Source organism: Sciurus vulgaris (assembly GCF_902686455.1).
Source record: "Sciurus vulgaris genome assembly, chromosome: 4".
NCBI classification, from domain to species: domain Eukaryota; kingdom Metazoa; phylum Chordata; class Mammalia; order Rodentia; family Sciuridae; genus Sciurus; species Sciurus vulgaris.
Window position 1 is genome coordinate 24606987 of NC_136464.1, and position 24579 is coordinate 24631565.

General features: G+C 40.2%; 1 protein-coding gene across 2 annotated transcripts in view; it reads right to left on the reverse strand.

Annotated features, from left to right (window-relative positions):
- SORCS3 (sortilin related VPS10 domain containing receptor 3) overlaps positions 1-24579 on the reverse strand; it is a 582251-nt gene that overhangs the window by 369637 nt on the left and 188035 nt on the right. The gene's annotated exons all lie outside the window — the stretch shown is intronic.

Here is a 24579-nt window from a genome sequence, read left to right on the forward strand (position 1 = left end):
TTGTCAGCAGGCTTTGCTGTTTTCCTTGAAAAATGTCAGATCTAACAACCATACCAAGGTGAGAAATATGATTTGCTACTTATTGGCATTTGACCTTGACGTATGGAGTAATAATAACCGGGGGAAAAAGACATGGTTCAGAAACTCCCAAATAAACTTTTTAAGAGCCAGTGAGTTTATGTTTGGCAGTGTTGTGTGAAAAAGTCACTTTCCTTGTGCCATGTGAATCCATCCAGCCATTCTGAGGCCTGTCCATCAGTGTGATGGGGTCTAGAGATTCAAAAACATGAATAATTACATCCATCGTAAAGTTTCGCATTGACCACCAGCCTGGCACTTATTCACTCGGAGAAGTGTGCAGATTTTACAATTTCGAAACATTTCTAATATGCACCATTGAGCCTGTGAGACCATCCATTTTTTCATAGACATGGGCAAGCCAGTGGCAACGACTAATCAGGAATTTCATTAAAGCAGCCGGGTCTCACCCACAATTTATAGACTCCAAGTCTCAATGCTTCATAGCTGAACTTAAAATTTCAAAGGTTCACCTTAAACAAATACTGATCTGAAACTTCAGCAAGTTGATGGCTCCTGATAGTACTAATTGCCAACAATTTTTCAAGAGCTCATTAATTCCCAGGTATATACAAATCACTTTACAAATAAAAACTAATCTAATTATCACAGTTAATTCATAAGGTGGACCCTGTCCTTATGCTCCACTTTGCTGATGAGAAAATTCGAACCAAGAGAAATAACGTGTCCAAGATCACACAGCTATTTAGTGGCACAGCCAGGACTTGAATTCAAGGTGGCCTATTCATTTAAACCACTGGTGTAAAACCAAAGCACAAATAATGGCACACATCCCAAGATGGCATCCTTGATCCAAGGTATCTCTCAGGACATAAGTCAGGGTATAATTTTCTTCTTGATTGACCAGACACTCTTTCTTGACTTGGAAACATCTATCAGCTGGCAAATATTCACTGAGCATCTCTTCCTAGCCAAGTACTGTGTCTGTAAAAGGCTTGCCTTCTTGCTTTGAAGAACACTTGATTTTTTTTAAGGAAAATAAGACCTGTATCTTGAGGACTTGAGAGTAGGGAAAAATTGAAAAACTGGAAGTCACCATGTATAAAAAAATACAAATTCAGTAAATATAAGAGTGTGAGAAAATTAGATAAGAGAATGTGCTTAGATAGAGGAATCTCAGGGTCTAAGTTGTACAGGTAAGGTAGTTCCGATGATGATAAAGACAAAGACTCAGTAATGCAGGTCACTGCAGAATAGAACTGAAGACTATTAATTCAGAGTATTGAAGGCATCTTCTAATACTGATGGAGGGGTTGTCAAGAAGGATATCAGAGGACATGTTGCAGAAGAGAGCTGGAAGCCAGGGGCATGGTAAAGAACAGAGCAGAAGATTTTGAGTTGGAGTGCTATAGCCTAACGGAACAAACAGTGCTCAGGACAGTAATTGTCCTCCATTATGACATCATCTCAGGGCTGGAAGACACTGCCAGTTTCATTCATGCAAATTATAAAGAAAGTTTGTTTCCATTTACTTAAAAAAAACAATCCTGGTAGGACTTTTCAGAGGCACCTCCATAATTTGGATAGCTTGACACTTGGTGAATTAGTCAGTCTACACCAATCAGGATGCACAGACAACGAAGAGCAGAAAGGCAGCAGCATATACAAGTTAGAGGGCAATGAGGTCTGCTAAATGCTTCCCACAACAGTATAGAACAGCTCTTGGCAGCAGATATTCCTAAGGTCGACCAGAATGGCAACGTGTGCTGGAGACAAGATAGCAAAGGAAAAACAGAGGTAAAAGAGAAACCCTGCCGGCTGACTGAGCCACTCTTGGCAGATATGAATGGCAGATATCTAAAACCCAACCAAAGACTGTCTTGAAATGCCCACTATTTTGTCATTTATCAAAATTTGTCAGCAGGACCAAATCCTCTCACTCAAACAAAGGAGGGGGAGTGTGAAGGAAGCAAACAAGATAAGCACACTGCATTTTCACCCCTATTAATGGGATTTCTTTGCTTGGCCATGTTCAGGATAAGCTCCCTTAACTGTGTTAGCCTCACCATGGCAGTGAATTTTTAATGGAAATCAACTGTCTAACCATATTTGTATTACAATAATAACCTGGGAGAACTTGTTTAATATCAGAAGACTTAGTGGAACAGATGAATAGTTTCAACATGATATCCATGGGATAGAAATTCAATTAAAACCTGCAAAGAGTGCTGGAGAGAGGTAGTTATTGTTCAGCACATACCACAGGGTCCTTTGCCGAAGCACAGCTATTAGCTGGACTGGTTGAGAAATTCTGTTTTCCTTTATGGCAATCTGTTAGCTTGTATAAAGTTAAATTAATAAAAACACCAAGCTGCCTCTGTGGTGGGAGAGCAGAATGAGGCCAAAGGCTAGTTGCATATTTTATAATTATGGATTAAGTGCATTATGCCAAGCAAATTAAAGATATGCCACAATTATAATAAAAATGAGAGACTGTGCATCTCCAAACAGTGATTGTATGACTACTGCATCCAAAAGAAAATGCTGGTGCTCTGCCCCAAAAGGCAATTGTTTCCACCATAAAAACAAAGGAGGAGGAGGAAATTACCTGTCACACACACATGCCTTCTGAACAGGTAGAGCAGTACTTTTTATGCAGACAGTCAGCTGAAAACTGAATGGGGTTGTTGAACCCCTGTGCTCAGTGCTCAGAACCGGTCTCATGGTTCAAGAAGTGTGCACATTCCAAGGGGAGCACTTTGGAGCAAGGGAAGGTTGTTGTGTCTACTTAGGAACAAATGATTCTCAGCAAGGAGGAATCTTGTCAGTCACTAAGGAAGGATGAGCCAGGGCCATGTCCCACTGACTAAAGAAAAAGGAAGTAGGTCCTAGATGAGGAAATCCAGTCCTGCACCCCTTATGGCACTGTGAATTGGAAGTCTTTGCTACATTTCTATTTTCTGCTCATTCTGCAAACAGGAAACAAAAGCCTGTCTTGTGAATTTGACTGACACATTGGCTGCCCTGCTCTCTGTTGCAAAAAGGGCAAGGATTCTTCATATCTTTCTTTGCCCTTTTCTTAACACATTTACTGTAAGAACTCATGTGTGTATGTGTGTGTGTATGCGTGTGCGTGTCTGTGTATGTGATTATAAATCATGTCCTGCAAATGGAATATCCATCCTTCCAGCCATAAGCTTTCACGCATAGCAAATGATGATGCTTTCAGCACATAACACAATTTCCCTTCTGCCAAGACTCCAGCATATTGTGCTTTTCAGAAAACAAACTTTTCAATCCATATTGTTTGTAATGGTACGTGGGAGTAGGCATGCACGTGCACATTTGGGCAAGCACACGAGACACACAGGAGGAAAGGGAGCTAAAGAAAGGGAGCTCATCAAAAACCCAGAACCCCAAAGGAGGTGTCATTGCAAGGGACTCTTTCTTTCACTCTCCTTTGTTATTCATCTCTATTTCAGAGGTTTCTAAATTATGGCTACAGGACTAAACTGTATCAGAATCTCTTTGGATGGCTTAAAAACAAAAACTGAGGATCCCGAAACCCAATCTCCAACTTCCTGGAACAGGTTCCCTAGACAATGGGGACACAGAAACTTGCATCTTAGCAGAACTGTGGTCCGCTAAAAGCAGGTTATCCTGATGCACACACTAAAATTGAGACAGAGTCCTCTATTCCCTTCCCCTGGCCAAAGACTTCCGCATGCAAATGGATTCTCAAAAATATTAATCAGAATCTCATCGGATACAACCCACTCATACTCCTGACAATGAAGTTAAAATCCAGGAAGAAAAACTAACCTGCCAAAGATCACAAAGGAGTCACTGCTGGAATTCAATCCAGGCTGAGGACAATACCTGCCATTTATGATTTAAAATTTAAAATTCAAAAGCACATCTTCAATAAGTATCCCCTGCATTCCTTACAGCATACAGTTGAACCTCTGTATCTGTGGGTTCTGCATCCATCCATTCAACTGAACACATATCCAAAATACTCAGAGAAAAAGAAGTCTGTACTGAACAGACTTTGTCTTTGCCATTATTTCTTAAAAAAGAAATACTACAGAGCAACTATCTACATAGCATTTATAACATGGTAGGTATCATAAGTAATCTAGAGATAATTTAACTTATATAGGAGGATGTGGGTAGGTTATATGAAAATACTACACCATTTTATATGAGACTTAAGCATCCACAGATATTTGTATCTGTGGGGGGGTCCTGGAACCAATTCCCCATGGATACTGAGGGAGACTGTGTCACAAGCTTCACGCAACAGCTGTTACTACACTTACTTTACTGTCATGGGCATAGAGGAATGGAGTAGGATTTGGTTGACAGGGTGAAAGCTTTATGCACTTTATTCAGTCACATTGATGTGAATCAGGCTACATTTATAATTGGCTGATGGTAGCCAGCTCAGAAGTCTGGGTAGAAGACAGAGCAACAGTCATCTCTGCCTAAAGTACAACTGGGCTCCAATCAGTTAGGTAGGACTCTAAGCAGAAATAAGAAGCAAAGGGATAAAATTAAGACCTCTCAGCAAGGTTTGAGAGTGCAAAGCAAGCACAGCCCACAATCCAGGTCCTGCCATTGCCCAGAGAACTCCCTACTATCACTTCAACATATTTTCAGGAAGGACCCCAGCAAGACCACTTGAAACACTATATCTGGAAGGTACACCTCAGACTCAAATCACAAACATTGATTAAAAAGGATTCCAACAAGACGACTCCAATAAAAACAGATCGAGGATTCAAAACCAATTATGAAAACATAATCTCAGATGGGCACGCTAAGAATAATTACTCTCCATAAGAAAAATGTCTGTTGTAGACACGTTGCAGAAGGCTGCATAATTACATACAGCTGCCAATTCTCATTTTTCTTTCTGGTAATTTGCTTTTGAGGGTCCACCTGGATTGCCAAAGGTACACAGAGTGGGGCTGAAAGCCAAGGGCTCAAGAAATCTAAAGCAACAGAATTCTAACAAGGATGCTGCACCATTGATGGATCTCAACTCTTACAGTTGGTTTGCACTCTGAGTTTGGTTTAGAAGGGACAACATGCCTTTCTTCCTTCCCTCCTGAAAAACTCTCCCCTTTCTCTTGGTATAACTAAATCCTGGACTTCCTTCCAGGCCTAATTCACAATGAACCCCTCTTTGAAGCCTTCTTTTTTTGTCTCAAATTCTTCATCTGAAAAGCAGAGATAATTATTCACCTCCTTGGATTGCCATGAGGATTTATGAAGTTAATATATGTGAAATTTTCCAACAGTGCATGACACATAATAATCTCTGGATAGACATATAATATCACTTTGTCTTCTGGCTCCTCTGGCTAACTCTGGTTTGCTTCTTCTCCAGTTGGTCATGTCCTCAAGCCCAGGGTCACGCCTGCTCCCCACAAGCACATAGGGCTGTACTGTCCACTGTTCTTCATGTTTCCTGTGCTCTGTACTGCGCCGGGGCTCCTTGAGGGCAAACAACCTTAAATCCTTTGGTTTCCAACTATATAAGATGTTCAAGAGACTGATTGAGAATATAAAGATGTCTCAGAGATGGGCTCATTGTAAGATGCCTTCCAAGAAGATATCAAGGTGCAGTAACAGCATATAGGAGCAATAATGAAAAAAATAAATATTAGTTTAAATATGATTTTGCTTACATGCATTTTATCCACATAATACAGTAAAATGTGTGTCATTTTATAAGAGCTGTTAACACAATATGCATTAATTTGTAAGAACAGAAATATGAGTGATGGTCATGATGATGATGATAAAAACAGCATTTCTAGAGCTCTTTTGATATGACAGACATTATTCCAAGAACTTTCTGTGTATGGGCTCATTTACTCCTCACAACTCTGTGTGGGAGATACCATCACACATCATAGCAGGGAAATGAGAGGAGAGGAGACTGTGGGATGGGCTATACCATTTAAATCTCTCTGGGCACAGGCCCTGTGGGGTCACTGTCAACACAAGGAAATCTCCCACCCATGGCTAGCCTCCCACTTGCTAGGTGAGCTTGTTTCTCACTCCCCTGCTAACCCTGAGGTCTACGCTTCCAGACATCTGCCCTTTGCCCCTTGCTGTCCTCAGGTCCATGGCAATCTGAACCCTAATACTTTCTGCAGAGCCGCTCAAAATCATCTCATAAAACCTTCCCTCACTCAGAGGTGCCAGGAGCCAATGGCAATTTTAGGCCTTACCTTGTTTTGAAGTAATACAATAGTTTTCAATAAGAACAAAAACACTTATTAAACATAATAGAGATATGTCAGTTTCACAAAGGGGCTGGCAAAGATCCTGCACAAAGTGGGGCTCAATAATTACCTATCGAATAAGTGCATGCATGAATGAACAAACTACTTCCCACTCACAACCACTTACTAAAGGTGCCTCAGTTTCTCCTTCCAAAGGATTTAGACTGGCCCAGAGTGGCAGTACTAGTATATAGGGGCAGGAATGGAAAAAATATTAATGTGTTTTTGATTACATACATTTCATCAGCAGAATAAAAATACAGTAAAATGTGCACCCTCTCATAGCAGCTGTTAACACTTATAATATGCATTAATTTGTGAGAACAGAAATATGGTGAAGATGATGATGACCAGGATCATGATGACAGCAACAGAGCGTTTCTAGAGCTCTAATGATATGACAGACATGATTCCAAGAACTTTCTGTGCATGGGCTCATTTACTCCTCACAACTCTGTGTGCCAGATACCATCGTTATGCTTATTCTGAAGATGAAACCAAGGTACAGCGATGGCAAATCGTGTGACATGGGTAACAATGATGAAGGCAGCAATACAACACAACAGGTGCAGCAGTCGCATCCGGACGCTACCACTGAGTCCTGATTTTAAACATTGACTCTAGAACATTTAAATATAGTGCATGTTGAATTGTTTTGATTTGAAAAGAAATGGTTGGTGGCTGAACCTAGAAGAGTCCATTGATTCTGCAATGCTTAAGTTTATGTCTACCTGGTGGGCCATGGGATGCCTAAATATCTGGGTAAACAGTATTTCTGGGTGTGTATATAAGGGTATTTCCAGAAGAGACTAGCAAAGTGGTTGTTATGATTTGGACCTAAAATATCCCACAAGGACCACAGGCTAAAGGCTTAGTCATCAGCCTGCTGTGCTATTGGGAGGTGGTGAAAATTTTAGGACATGGGAATGCCCTGGAAGAATATGTCTTATCCCTGGCCTCTCTCTCTTGCTCTTTGTTTCCTGGCTGCCATGCAGTGAGCAGCTTTGTTCTGCCTCAGCAGAGATCCAGAAACAATGAAGCAAAGTGACCATGGACTAAAACCTCTGAAATGGTTAAGCAAAATTAATCTTTTCTTCTTCAATTAAGTATTTTATCATAGTGGTTAGAAAGCTAACACTGAATTTGGTACTAAGTGAGATGGATGCTGTGACTTTATCTCTAAGTGGTTCAGAAGCCTTTGGAACTGATTTTCAGGAGTTGCTTGAAAAGGTCTGGAGATGCAGGCTAGAGAGAGCTTAAAACTGTGTGTAGAGCTTAATGAATGAATCTTGTGTGATCTCAAAATATCGGAATGCTAAGAGAAATGCAGGTAGCAAAGACAGTGCTCTTGAGTTTTCAGATAGGAATGAGGACTCTACTGGTAATTGGAGTGGCAAATGTTACATTCTGGCAAAGAACATAGCTACATTTCATCCATGCCTTGAGACTTTGTGTGAGTCTGAGTTTAAAGGTGATGGATTAATTAATCTAGCAGGCACAGCATTCGGATGGTGGCATGAGTATTATTGGCTGATTATATCCAGGTTTACTGTGAGAATTGAGAGCAAACTGCAAAACAAAAAGATCTGAAAACCTTGCAATTTGGTCAGAAAAGCAGCTTGCTTAAAGGAAGGAAGGTGTGGCTACTGAAGAGATAGCAACATTAAAAAGGAGCCAAGGGCCTAGTGCATGGACAGGAGAGGCATCTGGAGGGAATCTCAAGAATTGGTCAGACTCCACCAATCACAGGTTCAAAGGTATAAAAGTGAAAACTTGTTTCAAATACTTTGCTTTGAGAAGAAAGCACTGGGCGCCCTGCTCCCACAGAGCCTGTAGGAATTTGCTTCCCCCAAGACTTACTTCACGGTATTCAGCCATCAGGGCACTCAGAGACTGCTACAGCTATGGCCCAAGTGGGCCCAGATACTGCTCAAGCATGTAGCAGACATGGGCATCATCCACATGGTGCTACTGTTGCAGGCATGAAGAATATAAGAGTCACAAGGTCATGGATGCTTCCATCGAGAATTCAAAGGAAGGCCTAGGAGGCCAGGTGGCCAGGTAATATGTCACGGTCAAAATCCCTGTGGGCAGTCCCTGAGATGGCAATATATGAAGCTGGAAGCATGAAGCCAAAGCTACAGTGGAGATCTCAGAAAGTTAAAGATGCCAGGAATCGGGAGTGTCTGTTGGAAAAAAGTTGCAGGCAATGAGCAAAGCTGGCCCAAGGGAGGGGCTGTATGTGCTGCAATCAAGGCCAATGGAGTGGGGCTACTAACACATTTGAAATTCATATCAAACCACCAAATGCCCTCGATGCCCAGATATGGAGCTGCAGGATTTAATATTTGCACTGTTGAGTTTCATTCTTGCTTTGGTCATATTTATTCTTTCTAGTCCTATTCCTCCTCCTTTTTTAGAGGGGAGGGGAGGGGTACCAGGGATTGAACTCAGGAGCACCTGGTCACTGATCCACATCCCCAGCCCTGTTTTGTATTTTATGTAGAGACACAGTCTCTTGCTTTTGCTGAGGCTGGTTTTGAACTTGAAATCCTCCTGCCTCAGCCACCTGAGCTTCTGGGAATACAAGTGTGTACCACCTGGTCTATTCCTCCATTTTGGAATGAAAATGTTTGTCCTGAACCATTATGTGTTGGAAGTATGTAGACTTTCTTTACAAGGAGTTCACAACTAAGAGTTTGCCTTGAGTTTCAGAAGAGATTTTGGTCTTAGACTCTTTTGGCAATACTGGAACAGTTAAGACTTTGGAAACTTTTGGAGATGGGGAATGACTACCCATTGCATCAGGAAATGGACATGAGCTTTTGGGGGACAGGGGTAGAATGTTATGGATTGGATCTAAAATGTCTCCAAAGTCCATGTGCTAAAAGGTTTGGTTGCCAGCCTGTGGTTCTATTGGGAAGTGGTGAAAACTTTTTAATACTTCATAAGGATATATGAGATATGTCCCACTGGCTCTATTTCTCTGGAGAACCCTGACTCACACAAATATTTTGGTACCAGAGATATAGTGGTTCTAGAAGAACTGAATTTTAAGGATTCATTTTCTGAATTGATTCTGGAGTTCCTGAAATTAGCTCTCTAATCTGATTAGGTTTGAAGATGCTACTATCTCTATTGCCAGTAGTAAAGAGAGCACTGATAGTCCATGAACTAGTAATAGAGATGTGCAAAATATCTTCATCATATACTCCTAACCAACCATATATAAAAAATAAAGAGCTGGGTAATAATTTCAAATATTTTTTTGGAAAACTAATGAATATAATGAGGTTGACAGGTTGATCCTAATGTTGCTAGACAAAGTAGTAAAAGAAAAGGATGAGTTCAAGGCTTTGAATTCCCAACTCAAGTACAGTTTGACTCGAAGGTGTGCGACCTTAATGAGGCACTTGTCTCTGATAGTCATAATGGCTGAGCCTCCTGAAAATCAAATACAGAATCTCATCCTGCAACTGGTTGAGGTGCTAGTACGAAAACAGACATGGATAAACATTATTGGACTAGTTGGACAAAGTCCAGCCTGGAAACCATGATCACTGGCTAGCTAGATTGAGGGATATTCTATCTAAAAAGAAAGATGTGAGTATCCCTGGAAAACTACATGAAGCATAGCAGGTGGTTGGTGTCATGAGAACACAGCTTTACAACAGAGCAAGATTCTGCCAGGGAACCTCTCCTGCAGGCCACATTAGAAAGAGCAATATATCATATGTTGCTCAGGAGTCAGAACTTTGCTCATGGTTTTGGAACATTTGCAATGTGATATTTCTTAATCACATGTTAATATCATTGATGTGCTTTCAATTAATGGCGATAGTTTTATGTGTTATTTATAAAGATATATCCCCCACCCCCAGGAAGGCAGTGAAGAAGCCCAAAGCTTTCTGATGTCAGAGGAAAGGAGGAAAGAGAACCACCTGAGCTGAACCACAAGGCTCCTTGGTAATTAAAAACAACTGAATATGAAAACATTAAGTGAGTATGGGGGGGTTGTGTTTCTAAGAACTACAGAGTCAGATTCCTGCATGCTAATGAATACAGAAAAGCTCAGGGTTGTAAAGCAAGATGAATACCACCCCTCATTAGTGCTGCATTTGATGGCTGTGTAAAAGGAAGAAAATGATCCACTTAAAAAGGGTCTTTAACATTGATGGGTCAATTTTGGCAATTACAGGATTTATGCAGATATCTTTGCACCACATTGCAATGAGGCAGAGCAAACACAATCTTCACTTGTTTAGCTGATAACCAAGCAGCTCTTTGAAGTCCTGGATCCTCATTATATTTAAGGCCCAAGCTCAGATGTCACCTTCCAGGTGACAAGTGGTGCTGGGGCTAAGATGAAGCAGGCAAGCAAGCCATCTAGGATGCAATTTAGGGTGCACCTGCAGGACCTTAAGAGCAAACACCTCCTTAAGTGTTATACACTGGTGTCTCACTTGCCTCGCCATAGGCCCAGGCCTACTTCCAGTGATGTCTCCCCTGACCATGTGAAGAAAAGTACCACTTCAACTCTTCCCTCCCATGCCCACCGAGTTCCTGTCATGCCACCCTGGGGCTCTCAACACATTGTTTCACTTGGTTTGCTGTATGCTTATCAACTGCCCCTGTCCCCACTGATAGAGATGGTCTCCCTGGCCCTCATGCCCCTAATGCCTCACATGGTGAGGTGTCTAGCACATACCAGGATTCCAGAAATGTATCTGTTGGATGAGAGTAAAAAAATGGGAAAGCCTTCCATGAGAATCGAATGCAATGGCTCAAGAGAACCCCGAGAAAATCCTCCTGAACTCGCATTCTTCCTACTCACATTAAAGTACATGGAACCAGTGTATTGACTGAATATTCAGAATTTAGAAACCCTGAAAGAGTTTTGGGCAAAGGGAAGCACCTGACTTGGTAAAGAGTAAATCAGAAAAGATGAGCTTCACCAGCGTCCAGGACACCTTTGCTTAAATTGTTGAGAGAAAAAAACAAAATGAACAAAGTATATTCACATATAATAGCACTTCCAGATAATTTTAATTAACTTCCACTTTCACCATCTGAAGGAAACTTTGTTCCCATTTTCCAAATGAAGACATTAACGTGAAGATTAAAGAAGTTATATAATTTGCATATGAATTTACCATGAATAATGGAGGCAACTAATGTTCAAACCCAGGTCTCTCCAGGCAGCAATATTATTCTATTACATGGCCTAACAAAGCACCTAGATTTATTAACTTGACTCAGAGTATAAACATAACAATTACTGATGGTCCTGACTAATCCTCCCAACTCTAGTTATTCTAAAAAAATGTCCTGAACCAACAAGTCCAGTGAGTCTATCTTTCAGAGCAGTCAATATAATTAGGCTTTTTCAGAAATGCATATCTTTGTATCTACATTCATTCTATTTTCCACCATAATGGTCACTAACTTCTGTTATATAAACCTCTATCTTTCTTGCCTGACTCTATGTTCACTTCTTCTTGTTTAGGCGAAATCCCTGAATGCAAAAAATTAAGTCAACCTTCAGTTCATTTCCTCAACAACCACACGGATCCTGTCCCTATACCCTTTGACTCTTTATATCTCTTTGTTCTACTTTGTTTAGCTCTGTCCTAGGTGTGCTTCCTCTTTCCCACCCTTTGCAAATTTCAGATTACAGATGTCAATCCCAAGCTAATACACATGGGAAGTGACCAGAGAGCTGTTCTCTGACCCCTACACACCTCCCTCTCATGACAACTGGTAACAAAAGACAGAAGCACTGGAGAGTCAGCCTCTGGGTGTGGAGCACTGTCCTGCACACACAGGACAGAAAGCATGAGTCCCCCCACACACTCACACTGCCCTTGTAGGCACAGCCTGGTTTTCATTGTCAGATGCACTGCATTCAACTTATGGCTTCACTTAAAAAAAAAAAAAATGTTCCTTTCCAGGTCTTACATAGAAAAGGACTTTGCAGATTCACAAATTTCTCCTGGTGTAAGGCCACCATTTGATTGTCTTCATGCCTTAAATCTCCTACTTCCTTTATTCTTTTTCTAAAAAGCAAGAGGTTTAGTCACAAATCCCTGAAGATTGGACTTGAGATCTTTCTGGGTTGTCCATCTTCCTGTCTGAAAATGTGCTATTTTTTATTTTGGCTCAAACTCTTTCCTTAGAAAAGAAATACTGAGCAAGTCATTTCCATTTTCCGAGTCTCACTCTCTTCATCCCTAAAATCTTTAGGGAAGGCTTGATAATCTACATTTCTCCTAGCCTCAAATATCAGCAACCTAGCTGAAAACTTTTAAAAGGAGAAATTGTTACAAGGCGTCAGGTGAAGACATTGGGACACTCACCTGAAAAATGTCTTTCCACCCACCCTGGCTCCCATCTGTGGAGTTTCTGCTTGCCTTCCTGCTTTCCTGTCTTCCTTCCTTCTTTCCTTCCACCACTTGGATCCTGCCACGTGCCAAGCACAGTATGTGGCAGTGACAAATCAAGTTGATTGGGACACACAAGCACCCGACTCTCAATGAATCTATGCTTAGTGGGAAAGTTGAAACAGTAGTGAAGTCCGTCACTCCCCCATAAGTCACAAAATAAAATGATTGCAATACATATAATTGTTATACATACAATAATACATAGATTGTTATACATAAAATAATGCATATATTGTTATACATAAAATAATACAGATATTGTTATACAATAATAAATGCTCAACAAGAGCATTGAGAGCCTGCCCATCCAGGAAGTATCTCTTAGGATGTCCAGGTAATGCCTCTCTGGAGAAGGGATGAAAGATAAAAAAGAAGGAAGCTTAGGAAAAAAATGTAATTGGAGGCTGAAGGAAAAAGGACGTAAGGAGAATTAGAATGTTCCAGTCAGGCATGAAGCTCCCAGGCAGGAAAAGTGTGGTTTGTTCCTCAGAGATGGAAAGAGCCCCAGTTTGCTTTGGTGATCTGAATTCTCCTGGTATCTCCCATTATCACCCAATTACTTGCTCTCCTGGGTCTATTCAGGGCATGCTATGTTTACCTCATTACTCAGGCCTTAATAGTGGACAATGAGGACAGATAGCAGGTCCACCCGCGTCTCTGCTGCAAGGCTGTGGGGAACGGTTATCCAGCACTCACTGACTGATGTGGCCTGTAACAGCACACCAGAAAGCCACAAAAGGAAGACGGTGTCCCAGTGAGAGCTTTAGGAACCTCTAACACTTTTAGACACAGGCACTGCTCCAGGTAGGCACTGGAAGTGGGAGTGAGCTGGATCCTGAGAGGACCGAGTGTGGCTTTGGTTCCAGTGTACCAAAGGGTCAATATGGCCTCCTAACATGCCCAAGACTGGATGGGTCCCCCTGTGACTGCATTCACCCAGTGATCCCAGGGAGGCCACGCTCACTGGAAAAGTGGGCCCAAGGCTGCTGTAACACTAATTACTCCCCAACTCCCAAGAGTTTCCAGTATAGAAAAAAATCTTTTAAAGTTTGTTTTTTTTTTTTTTTTTAATTAACACTTTTATAGCCATGTAATAATTCCTGACATCTTTGGGCAAGACAAAGCCAGAAGGCCATACAGTAGTCCCACACATTTACAGTATCATGCTCAGCTCACACCATACCACTTTTCCAAACATCTTTGCCATTAGGATGTCTAGATTAGAGATAATAGTGAACAGTACCCATTGCTGACATGCAGTAGCTATTCAATAAATGTTAGCAATTACGATAACTTCCCCCAAACACACACTGCCCCCACTTATCCTCTGATCTCTTGGAAATGCCCCTTTTGTCAACTATGATAAGCAATCTGGCGAATGCCTCAAAACAGCCAGAGAGTTTTGATAACTGTGGCATTCTGTATGTGCCACTCTCAGTTATCAGCTGGCTGGCTCCCGACATATGTCACCACTCCAAAATATCCATTTATCCCTTCCTACGCCATCCAGCTGTGACAGAGTACATGCTACCAAGCAGGAAATATTGTTACTGCAAAACTGGAAACGGAAGCAGATAGGGAACCAAGAACCAAATGTCCATAGGAGTCTGCCCAAGACTTGGAGCACCTGCAGGGTTTGGGATGCCAGACCAACCAGGTTTTCAACAACTCCTAACACCAAGGCCAAGGAGATTCAAATGCATCCTCGTCCTTCATCTACTGAAAGGACATTTAGTGAGTACATATCATATTGGGGTGTTCAAGAAAGGTTGTAGAAGAAAGAATACATGCTGGACCCTAAAATGAGTGGGAGGAGAGAAGAAATTCCAGAATGGAATGTGACATCATAAAGGCGGAGATGATGGAAAGGGAGGCAGTAGCCTGGCTAGAACGGATCTGGGGAAGCAACATCCCTGCTGAGAATTTCCTAGTCTCCATCTAAGAAGAGGGTACCACGCTCTGAAGTGACAGAAGGGAGTGGAGGTCCCTCAAGAAACCAACCAACACTTCCAGCTGAGAAATCCCTCGGTTGTAAGTCATGGGTCTGCCATCTGCATTAATAGCTCAGATCTACCCATGTGATCTTCAGCAGACTAGCCATTTTATTAAAATCTCAGCCTGCCCATCTGCAAAGTGGAAGAGTATAAGAGCACTTTCTTCTTAAGTTTCAGGGAAGGATTTGATGAGATAATTGAGCAAGAAACAAGCAGATATTTCCCCCAAATGAATGTCACTGCTCACTCAGCAATTTTTAGCACACATTTCCCATTTAAAAAATGAATTTTCTGATGATAAGCATAATGAAAAGGTGACCACTCTTCAAACTTAAATAAAACCAATTTTTTTCCAAATAAAATTAGTATATTTGATTATTTGCACAATGTAAAACTCCTACATTATGAAAAACAAAACTATAACAGATATAAAACAGAATGGCTTAACAATGTTTTTGGTTTACATATTACATTTAAAAATGTGTACAAAATGATAAGACACAACAGTTAAACAGGAAATGCATGTAAAGAAAATGTATAAGAGGAAATAAAAGCAGTTAGCAGAACAGAGGGGGGAAACGTTCTATTCTCAATAATAAAAATCAGTAATAAAAATGAATAAAATTTCAGTAATTATAAATCTCTAAAATATTCATTAAATGATATTTCTTCTTTACTTAAGGTCCTTTAATTGTTTCCCATTATGCACAAATTAAAACCAAAATTGGCTGAGCGCAGTGGTGCACACCTGTAATCTCAGCAGCTTGGGAGGCTGAAGCAGGAGGATTGTGAATTCAAAGCCAATCCAGTAATTGATCAAATTCCTAACTCATTCAGCAAGACCCTATCTCTAAATAAAATATAAAAAAAGGACTGGGGTATGACTCAGTGTTTAAGTGCCCCTGGGTTCAATCCCTTGTAACAAAAAAAAGGAAGGAAGGAGGAAAGGGAGGGAGGGAGGGAGGGAGGGAAGGAAGAAAGGAAGGAAGGGAGGAAGGGAGGAAGGGAGAAAGGGAGGGAGGGAGGGAGGAAGGGAGGGAGGAAGGAAGGAAGGAAGGAAGGAAGGAAGGAAGGAAGGAAGGAAGGAAGGCCAGCCCAAAATTGTTGAAAATGGCTGGCAAGAAACCATAGGGTTTGTCTTCTGGCTCTTCCCCATCCCCATAGACCCCTCTCTTCCCATCCACTGACTCAGTCCAGCTCTTGTAACAGCTAGCTTTCAGTTGCCACAGTACCATTGCCTAGAATCCTTTCCCCAATGCCTTAGCTCCTGGCTAACTCTTCCTTGTCCACCAGACCCAGTTTTGGGAGCCCCCCAATGTTTCGCCTTGAGTTATGTCTCTAAAAATCATTCATATGTTCAAGTCTTCATTCCAGAGACTCGGAATTGACCTTATTTGGAAACAAAGTTGGTGCAAAATGCATTAGTTAAGATGAGGGCTTTCTGGAGTAGGGCAGCTCTTAATCCAATATGACTGATAGAAAAGGAAAATCCAGATACAGAGATGCACAGAAAAAAACAACATAAGAAAAAGAAGGCAGAGTGGGGCAATGCTTCTATAAGCCAAGGAAGGCCACGGATGGCAGAGAGCCACCAGACGCTGGTGGTATGGGACTATCCTCAGAAGGAAGCAACCCTGCAGACACCTCAACCTTGGATTTCCAACCTCCAGAACTAGGATACACATATTTCTGTTGTTGAAGCTAGACAGTTTGCAGGATTATGAAACAGCAGCCTTAGTACATGTGTGCCCCAAGATCCTGCCTTGCCACTCTCAGGAAGTCTATGCCTTCCCTGCACCACTTCAGGGGGCACCTGATCAATGGCTGCCTTTGCTCTGCATTGAAGCCCTAAAGGACCAGTCACAAGATGGGGTCTCCACGAGTGTCTATTATGTCAAGGAAACACGGGGATAGCCCTGGCGGGTGTGCAACCTGACCAGAGGGATTGGCACGAAAGGCAGAGTAACGCTGACAGACATTGAAGCAAAACCTCAGGGAACACATACTCACATGAGCCTGCACTGTTCCTAGTACTTCACCATTATTAACACAGGGGTCCTCTCAGCGCCCCAGGTAGGTACCATCATCATCCTACAGCTATGAGAAAATAGAGCCCAGAGAAGTTACTGCCCAAAGCTCTGCCCAAAGTGGCAGACCTAGGATTCAAACCCAGGCAGTATGCATGAGAGCACATGCATTTAACCTCTCTGAACAGTGACTCTCAAGAGTGCAAAGGTAAGCAGGTCCAGGTAACAGGTAAGAGAGGTACCTGTTTCACAAGTGCCTCTGTAGTTTATTAAGAGAATTAAGAAGTTGAGATCAACTCTAAATCTTTAAGGAAAAAAGAGGCCAGGCCCTTCCACGTACCACCCCTTGATGGTACCATAACACACAGTGCCTTGGGTTGGAGGAGACATAGTTCTTACCCAGGAGAGATTTCACTGACATCTTGGTCCTTTATCTGGCATTGCACCAGGGCCTCACACTAGGGGAATTATAGATTTTGGATTCTCAAAAATCCCAATAACAATTTCACTATAGGTGAGGCCTTACTCAAGGACTATCCAGAGTAAGGTCAAGTGCACAGGCTCCAGCATCAGAGGTCTTAGATCAAATCCCAGCTCTACCACCTGCTAAGTGCATAGCCTCAGGGAAGTTATTTAACTATCTGGCCCTTAAGTTACTCAGTTGTGAAATGGGGATGATAGTAGTATTTGACCAACTGGCTTATTATAAGGATAAGTTAAACATACATAAAGCATTTCAAACAATACCTGGCACATAGTTACTCAATAAATGTGAGCGACAGTTATCACTGCTGTGGGTCTCATATTTTTTCAGACCAAATGGGTCCAGTAGACAGGAGACTTGCATGCTCTTCTTTGAATCTGGGGATGCATCATTTTAAGGGATCTGATTGCCCAAGTCTTAGGTCATTAATTTTACAAAACCTTTAGTTATACCAATTACTCTAAAGCATGTAAATGCATGTGTACGACACACACATGCCCCACACACATGTACACGCAGCAAACTATGACAACCCTTCTCCTCAAATCTCAGAGTTTGGCTTTTTAAGAATAAGAGGTTCAGAAATACACCTTTCTCATTATCAATTTGATGATGAATGTGGAGAGTCTTAAAATTCCTCCTCTGGAAGGTTATCCTAAGGAAATACAATAAAAAAATACAAATAAAAACAAAGATTTATGTATCTAGATATGCATTACATCATTTTTAAATAGTGAAAAAGATGTAAAAAAAATCTGAATCTCCAAAAGTAGAGGAATAAATAGTTAAGTAAATTATGGAACAGCACTATAATACACTATCATGCCAACATTGCAATTATGTTTGCAAAACACTTTGAATAACATAGAAAAATGCTTAGTCAAACTTTACATAAAACTGAAAAGAAAATTGGTTTTACAAGTGGATCTCAATTATGTAAAAATGTACAGGTAAAAAAAATATAGGTCTATACCAAAAGTTCACAGTAGTTTTGAGTAAGATTTAGATGGTTGGTATTCTTAAGAATACTCTCCATTTTTCAAACTTTGGGAAATTATTTCTAATAGTGAAATTATTAAATATGCAAAGAAATACTGAAAGCTTAGAAAACTCATTGTTTCTTCCTGGCTGACCAGATGAAACCTTGTACATTATTTTAATGCATCTTAATTCTTGAATCTTAGGAAATGCATGTGTTTCAAGGAGATGACAATATGAAAACAAAGCACATCAGAATTAGGCCCAATCCCAAGTTCTCCAGTTTGCACATTACCACCCACCACTCTGTTGCCTACATCTCCGCAGGAAGCACACACGGAGGAATGCAATGGAATACGTTAAAGAAGGCACACCACTTCCTTCATCCTCTGCCCTGTACCACTGCAAGGGGCTCAGTGTCCCCCAGAAGATCCTGCACTTATGCTTCCAGAATGTTGAAGTCTGATCTTTTTCTGAGTTCAGCAAACCAATGAAGCCTGGTCCCTAATGACCCCTGCAGGTAAGACTCACTGAAGCCAGTCAGCTCTCCTAGTCCCCAGGTGTAGGATCCATGTTCACATAACTGAAAGTCAACTGGGGGGAAAAGTCAGTATCTGGTTTCCTTCAATAAGGAGGCTTCAAACTTAGACCTCCTGCCTTCCTCATACCTGATGAATTAAAGATTGGGTCACTGGATATTCTACAGGATTAGCATATAAATAAACACACAAGCAAATGAAGAAATGAATAAGAGGCAGAAAGCAAGGCTACCATAGTCTGCAACTTTTCCTTCCTGCCTATACTTTCTCCCACATTAAATCACCCTTGCTAAACACATCTTTCTAAAACATGTTTATTCTACAATCTCTGTTCACAACCGTTGTTCCTTCCTCTTTACCCCACTAAAAATGTTCCAGACTGCTCCATCAAGCATCAAAGCATTTCACAATGTGATTTTCACTTTCTGTCCAGTATCTTCCTTGGTCACCTTCACTGAATCGCATGCACACTTCAAGTCCACTCTCTCCTAACATTTTCCGAATATTCTCTGGTCCTTCTCTCCTCCTGGATTTATTTAACTAGCATGTCCATCCCCTCATAACACCCAAAGTTCTTCTCCCCCTTCCTGGTCCACTTCATATACTGCCTCTTGCCTAAGCATCTTCCAGCCTTCCCAAGTTAGAATTAATATCTTTGTTTTAAACTTATAATTATGTCTTACAGAATATCATATGGAAGAGTTGTATTCTCTTTTTCTTTCTTTAGCACTCTATGTCTCTCTCTCTCTCTTCCTTTATCTCTGTGTCTTCCCATCTCTATGTTTATCTCTCACTCCTAATTAAAGGTTCTCAGTCAAGAAAATCTTTTCTGCATCCTTGCATGGCCCACAGTGCCTTGCATAGGTATCGCACAATGTAGGTCTCATGGAATGAATTGAGTCAACGTATGGTCCTAGTAGAATAAAAGCACAGGAAGCCATCCATATTAAGGAACGCAGTGGAGTACATCGCATTCATTTCAGAGTCTTCATTCAGGAAACTCACTCTGTCCCATGATGAATTACAAAAGTACTTAGTTTGGTGCTGAGTCTACAATAAGCATTTAAAGGCAAATATGAAGTTAGTTCAAAGGTCACAGCATACAAGATCAACAACAAAAAAAACAAAATCTCATATCTATTTCTATTCACTAAAAATGAACATATGAAAACTGAAATTAAAAATAATCATCCATAGTTTCTTCAAAGAAAATGAAATACTGAAGTGAACAAAACATGTACAGATGAAAATTACAAAATTCTGATAAAAGAAAATGAAGACCTAAATGAAAGAGATGTACTATGTTCATGAATTCAAAGACTCAACATATTAAAATATCAATTCTCCACATATGTATCTGTAGTTTTAACATAAATCCTTTCAAAATATCAAGAAGGTTTCTTTTGTATCGTTAGTTTGATTTGGGCTTTGACTTGGCAAACAGAGACAAGTTTATTCACCTAAAACACAGAAGCCAAAATATAGACCATAGCATAATTTTTAAAAATCATAGCAAAGAAGAATAAAGGGGGAGTAAACATTCTACCTAATACTGAGACTAAATCACTGTAGTCATAAGAGTGTGGTATTGGAAGAGGGACAAGGTCTAGTTGAACAGAACCTAGATATAGTTCCATATAAATACGTTCGACCAACTGTTGATAAAGGGGCAGAAGTGATTCAATGTCAGAAGGACAGACTTTTTAAAAAAAACAGTGCTGGAGCAACTGAACATGCATAGGCAAAGAAATGAATCTCAACATACATCTTACACCTTAGGAAAATTAGCAGAAAGATTGAAGCAGGAGACATCACAACACCAGACCCTTAAACTATACTACAGAGCAATAGTAACAAAAAAAAAAAAAAAACTGGCTTGGCAATGGCACCAAAATAGGCAGGTAGACCAACACAGAGACAAACCTACATAAATACAGTTTTCTCTTACTAGACAAAGGTGCCAAAAACATACAATGGAGAAAAGATAGCCTCTTCAACAAATGGTGTTGGGAAAACTGGAAATCCATATGCAGAAAAAATGAAATGAAATTAAAACCTTATCTCTCACTTTGCACAAAACTCAACTCAAAATGGATCAAGGATCTAGGAATTAGAACAGAGACTCTGCACCAAATAGAAGAAAAAGTTGGTCCAAATTTTCATCATGTTGGCTTAGGACCAGACCTACTTAACATGACTCCCATAGTGCAAGAAATAAAATCAAGAATCAATAAATGGGATGAATTCAAACTAAAAAGGGTTTTCTCTGCAAAGAAAACAATAATGAGAAGAGACATCCTATAAAGTGAAAGAAAACCTTTACTGCATGCACTTCAGATAGAGCACTAATCTCCAGAATTTATAAAGAACTCAAACAACTTAACCCACTCCTTGGCCTATACCCAAAGGCAGCAAACTGCATTGATGCAGCTACATCAATATTTACAGCAGCTCAATTCACATTACCTAAATTATAAAACCAACCTAGATGCCCTTCAATAAATAAATGGATAAAGAAACTGTGGTATATATGTAATGGAATATTACTCAGCCTTAAAGAAGAATAAAATTATGGCATTTGCAGGTAAATGGATGGAGTTGGAGACTGTCATACTAAGCAAGATAAGCCAATTCCAAAAATTGAAAGGCCAAATGTGTTCTCTGATAAATAGATGCTGATACGTAAGAGGGGTATGGGAGTAAGGGAAGAATGAAGGAACTTTGAATTGTGTAGAGGGGAATGAGGGAAGGAGAGGGGACAGGGAGTGAGAAAAATGGTAGAATAAGACTGACATTATTACCCTATGTATGTACATATATAACTGCATGAATGGTATGAATGGCGTACAACCAGAGAAATGAAAAGTTGGGTACAATGAATCAAAATGCATTCTGCTGTCATGTATAACTAAATAGAACAAATAAAAATAAATTTAAAAAATGAATTCAAAATGGACCAAAGTCTTCGATGTAAACCATAAAACTATAAAATGCTTAGAGAAAAACCTTTGGAATCTAGGAGTATACAAAGAGTTTTTAGCCTTGATCAAAAAGCATAATACATAAAAGGACATTTTAAAAAGCAGACCTCATCAAAATTAAAAGTTTGTTCTGCAAAAGCCCATGTGAAGAGGATAAAAATACAGGCTAAAGTTTGGAAGGAAATAATTGCCAAACCATCCAACAAAAATTAGCAGCTGAAGTATATGAAGAGCTCTTCAAACTCTGTGGTAAAACAAACAGTCCAATTTGAAAATGGGCAAAAGACATGAACAAGACAAGACAGTGAGAACAACAAGTGCTGACAAGTTTGCAAAGAAACTGGATCACCGGTACGTTGCTAGTAGGACTGCAAAATGGTACAGCCACTCTGGAAAACAGATTGTCAGCTTCTTATAAAACAAAATACAAAACTACCATGTCACCTAAGAACTGCATTCTTATACATTGATCCCAAATAAAACTGAGGTTTTGCACAAAAACCTGTATTCAAGTGTTCATAAAAGCATTATTTCCAAAAGACAAAAACTGGAAACAACAGAAACAGCCTTTCAAGAGGCAAGTAGGTACACAAAGTGTGGTGTTTCCATGCCAGAGAGTACTCCTCAGCTACATCAAGAAACTAATTATTAACATGCAAAAAACCTGTATGAATCTCCAGGGAATTATGTGAACTAGAAAAAGCCAATTTTGAAGTGTTACACACCATGTGATTCCATTTTTAAATGACATTTTTTAAATCACAATATTTTAAAAATGAAGACCAGATGAGTGGTTTCCAGGTTATTGCAACTAAGGTGAGAGGTAAGGCAGGTAGAAGTAATTAAAGAAAAACAACATGAGAATATGAGACAGCTCCATGGTGAAGGGACCATTGGGGGAGTCTGGGTAGAATATACGTAGAATCTCCCTGTGGTGTCCTTTAAAACTGCCAACAAATCTTAAATTATCTCAGTGAAAACTCCAATAAAAATGTATGTGAAACTGTGGTATAAATACAAATGGAATATTATTCAGCCATAAAGAATAATAATATTATGGCATTTGCAGATAAATGGATGGAATTGTAGAATATCATGCTAAGTGGAATAAGCAAATCCCAAAAAACCAAAGGCCGAATGTTTTCCTTGATAAGTGGATGATGATATATAATGGGGATGGGGGGTGAGAAAAGAATGGAGGAACTTTAGATTTCGTAGAGGTAAATGAGAGCGGGGGTATGAAAAATGGTGGAATGAGACAGACATCATTACTCTATGTACACGTATGATTACACAAATGGTATGAATCTACATCATGCACAACCATAGAAATGAAAAGTTGCACCCCATTTGTATACAATGAATCAAAATGCAGTCTGTAAAAATAAAAAAAAATAATTTAAAAAAAATGAGGATAGCAATATCCAACCTCGTGAAGGGGCTATAGAAAATATGTGTGTAAATAGTTTAATAAGTGTCCAATAGATTGTTACTATTTTTATTATCCAAAAACAAAAATCATAGTAGTAGGGTAAAAACATAAAAAAATGCCAGAAGTAAAATTGTTATAAAATCAAAATGTTTAATTAAAAAAAAAAGTATGTGAAATGGCACGGTCTAGATAATTGTTGTGTTCATCAGCTTTTCATCACTGTAAACAAAACACCTGATAAAAACAACAGAGGAAGAAAAGGTTAATTTGGACGCATGATTTCAAAGGTTTCAGTCCATGGATCGCTGACTCCATCACTCTGGGCTTGAGGTGATGGACAGCCATGGTGGTGGAAGGGTGTGGTGGCAGAAAGCCGCTCAGCTCATGGCAGCCAAGAAACAGAGAGAGTGTGAAATGAGCCAGAGACAAAATACAATCCCCCAGGGTATGCCCCCATTGACCTATTACTCTAGCCATGCCATGCCTGCCTACAGTTACCACCCAGTAATCCATTCGAATTATCAACCCATCAAATGAATCCATCCACCGATGAGATTACATCTCTCATAATCTAATCCACCTCTGAACATTCCTGCATTACCTAATCCCTGATCTTTTGGGGGTACACTTCATATTCAAACCATAATATTCATTGATCAACAACCACTCTTCAAAAGAGGCATGGAGATGATGTGGATGACGAAGAGCATTCTTGCTTCTGGGTGAAGTGGGGCAGCAAGTGGAGGGATGTCACAAGAAGAAATTAATATTTTCAAGAATACATCTGAACTTTATCACCTTCATTTTTGAAAGTCTTCTTAAAACTATGGTACATTGTCTAAGGTGAAAGAAAACAGATGTGAAAATCAGCATCCAGGACTGAAAAAGTCTTCACCATATGAGGCAGTTTTCCATTACTATAACAAAATATCTCAGATGATAAATTTATAAAGAAAAAATGTTTACTTCAGCTTACAGTATTAGAAGCTTTGGTCCATGTTTGTTTGGCCTGGTTGCTTGCAAATCTGTGGCAAAGCAGCACATCAGGTCAGAAGCATGTGGCAAAGCAAAATCACTCACCTCATAGCCAGGAAGAAAAAGAAGAAGGTGCTCTTGTCCCCCTATCCCCTTTGTGGGCATATTCCCAATGCTCTAAGGAGCTGCTACTAGGCCCCACATTTTAATAAAGATTCCACCACCTTCCAATAGCACCATAGTCTGGGGGCTAAGCATTTAACTCATGGGCCTTTATCAAAAAGATACCACTAACAAAACCCTGAATTCAAAGCTATTTGAGAAAACAGCAATGACCAAGTGAGACAAGCATGAACTTTGGAGTTTTACCGACATGAAGTCAAAACTT